The sequence below is a fragment of the Artemia sp. Qi Xiang Cuo genome, chromosome 20 (genome assembly GCF_049724085.1).
Source record: "Artemia sp. Qi Xiang Cuo chromosome 20, ASM4972408v1, whole genome shotgun sequence".
NCBI classification, from domain to species: domain Eukaryota; kingdom Metazoa; phylum Arthropoda; class Branchiopoda; order Anostraca; family Artemiidae; genus Artemia; species Artemia sp. Qi Xiang Cuo.
This window is the reverse complement of record NC_142813.1, coordinates 14631611-14635341: the sequence shown is the minus strand read 5'-3', so window position 1 is coordinate 14635341 and position 3731 is coordinate 14631611.

Genomic DNA, 3731 nt, shown 5'->3' with positions numbered 1-3731 from the left:
AATGTAATCATTGTCTAATTTATTTTATTTTCATATGATTCAATTTAGGTATACAATCTAATAATTCTATATAAATAAACATATAATATAAGTTTAAATAATATATATTAATATAAATGTAAATTAATATACGGCTTAATTTATTCATAATTATTTGTTTTGCTTTATATTATCTATATCATTTAATTTATTTCATTCAGTGATTACAAAAAGACTTTTCATTTAGTTTTCTTCATTTTCTATGAACATATAGAAAAATATATAGAAATAATATATAGAAATTCTTTCTATGAACATATAGAAAGACTTCATATATTTCTATGAACAACTACGAACATCTATTTTATATGAACATTTTCTTTATAGATTTCAGGCGTTCAGCGAACTGGTTGTTAAATATTTTTGAACTCGATATTTAAAAGAAACTCGTTTTTTTAAAAGAAACACGATATTTAACATACACTCGTTTTTTAGAAGAAGTGTTTCATGATCTCAGTGAACCGTCTTATAAATTATGAATGATCCTAATTTATGAGACTGAACTGGTTTTAAGAAAACCCCGATCTCAGCGAAAAATATGTTGTTTTTTAGTGTTGAATGAAGCATCAAAACATACACGAACTGGTTCTAAGGTTTTGATGAGCTAGTAAACGTAGTACTGCGTTCTTATGCTTGACATATTACAGCACATAGTTTTGCTTGAAATATGTTCAGCTTTTTATATCATTGATAATGTCTAATGTCATAGCAGAGGCAAAAGTTACAGGATATAGATATCCAGCTAAGCACGTTTTGTTGTAACTGATAAATGTTGTTCTTTTAATTTTCTGTCTTCATTTTCTTCAAAGAATGTTTTCATGAATTTCGATGGTTAAAATAAATCTTATTGTAAAACTTACAAAATAAGTTAAGTAGAATCAAGAGTAACTTATGAAACAATTACTTCATATTAACTCTCCAGGTCCAAAAATTTCAAGAATTGGTGTTCCAAGATTTGCCAACAGTTTTTGCCAAGATTTACGCAATTAAATATTAGATGACAACAAAGTTTATATATAAATATAAATTTCACTTTTTTCACGTTATTGTTGTATATCTGGCGATATATTTTAGTAGAGGGAGTCAATAGGGTTCTTAATACGCCCTCAATCTGTTCTCATATTGTGTTTAGGTTTTCTATATGGATAAATAGTCGGATACTGAAACCCAAAATAATACATCGATTCTGTATACGTGAAGCCCATAACAGAGATAGCAATTTTGCCTCCACAGGATTTTTACTTAGGAGTTCCACAAGTCAATGTCTTTGGTTAGTAGCGCGATGACTTTGGCCCATTAAGGGTCTCTTCTGCAACCATATCTCCGGAAACTACCGATCGTCTTGAGGCCAAACTTAATGATTTTGAGTCAAGTTTTGATCTCCACGATTTTTTCATGAATCAGGCACTAGTCCTGATCTGATTACCTCTGTTTCTTTTTTTTTGCTCCCCCCCCCCTCTAGGTTTTGAAAATAGTTTTTTTTTGTTTGTTTTTTTTATTTCAAAACGAAAACAAAAATTCCCCATAGCCTAGATCTTGATAAATAAATTTATTTATTTTCTTTATAAACAATTGAAGAAATTTCTCTCCCCGTCTTTACAGTTTTGTGAATTGGCACCCCTGATGGGAGTTCAAGAGCTTTTCGTAAGCCCATAAAGTTGCGGTAATCCTAGCATGGAACTTTGAGGGATGGGTCTGTTACTAGAGTTATTACTAGAAAAGTGTTTTCAAGTTTATGCCTCCTCTCCTTTCCTGTCTGCAAGGCTCGAGAGGGAATGAAAGATTTCAACGTCGGAATATATAAAATATGTTTTTTTTTATTGATTTTTTTTCTTTATTTGGTAAGGAGGCTCCCAAGGTTTGAGTTGGATTCTAAATTTAAATGTTTCTTCAAAGTTGTGATAAAGTGTCCTGGAATGTTTCAAATTTTAAAAGCAGGGATTGAGTGGTTTTAAGAAATTCAATCCACCCGACCCTAGGCACCGATTTGTTAAAGTTTGTAAAAAGCGTCACGATAAAGCAATGATAAAGATAAGAAAGAATCGTGAGAGAATACATTTTATCACTAGAACGAATACTTTAAGTTGTTGTTACATCTCTTCATATGATCTAAGATAGAATTAATTGAGTCTATTCCTCTCAAGCGATACTCCTTTTTCCTTTTACTTCTTTACTCCTTTGTCCTCCTTTTACCCCGATACTCCTTTGTTCCTTGTTCCTGTTTTTTATCTTTTTTAGCGAGAGCATCTCTTTTTCAATTCAGGGTCTTTTTTTTATTGATTCACGGTAACACATAATAAAACCTTTAACAAAAACATAAAATTTTTTATTTTGATTATAATCTATTAAATTTTTAAAAATTATTAATATTATTTTAATCACGATATAAATGTTTTTTGTCTTTATTATATTTAAAAAAAAAATCAGTTTAAGCTTTTATATAAAAATTTTATTTTATTATTTTTTATAAAATAAAGTTAATTTTTCTACTTAATATATTTATTTTTAAAAATAATCAAACATTCATAGTAAATAAACACAACAAACATGACATTAATTTTTATGTTTTTCAGGGTTATGTAATCTGCCGGAATAGAGAACTAACATTTTTTTTTTATCATAAACATATAGTGTATCTATGAGGCCTCCCGTACGACTAAGACTCTATGTACCTATACAATTAGTGTAGGATATTAATTGAGAATATCATTACAAGGCATAAAATTGTCTGATTGCTAAAAGATAATTTTAACCTCTCATTTTTGAAACAGTTTGAAATATTTAACGCTGTTAATAGGACATACTGGCTGTTAAAATCCCGTGCCTTCAGGTTACAGGCCCCAAAAAAAAATGCATGCTACCTTCTGAAAACCTGAAACCAAGGCAAAAAAATGCATCAAAAAATTGTTCATATATGATTTTAACATATACAATATGTAAATATGGACGTGTTTAAATTTAAAATCGTAAATTTTGTTTATCCCATTAGTTTTGCTGGGACGTAGAATTAATGCATTAAAATTTTATGAAAAAAAAAAAATATGAAAACCAATTGAAAATTGCTGTAAAAGTAATTTTAGGAAAGTGTTACCCTCTGTCTAGCATAGTTTATTGCCTTGATCACTTGAACCTTGTCAGCTCGTTTCCCTTAAAATTTGAGGCTCCACTGTACTCACAACGATCTGTCGTCGTGTTTTATCCTATTTTTCAATAGACCCATTTTATTTTTAAGAGAAACCAGACGAAAAGTTGGCTCGTTATAAAGCCGAGTCTGTAAAACGTTTAGAAGAAAAGAAGAAATCAGCTTTTGTTGCTCCAATGCCTCATAAATTTGAAAACGTATGCGAAGTTTCAATGCCTTCATATTCATCAGGCGTTTCTGAACGCTATTTTTCTGTTTCACAACAGAGACAATACCAAATCCATAGAGACACAGTTGGCTCAGAGTATAGTAATTTAATACCAACATTCAAAGCTAGACCAGTCCCTTCAACCACTTATCTTAAACCCAGACCAATTACTGGTAGATCTCAGGATGTATTTGATCAATCTCTATTTGAGTATACAAAAATTACTTCAAAACTGACCAGTGACCCAATTCCAAGTAGCTCACAAAGTAGTGATGTGTCCGAGCGTCTGTTTAGCCCCCCTCCATGAAGTTCTGGAAATGTGAACTCAGTCGAAAGAACAGA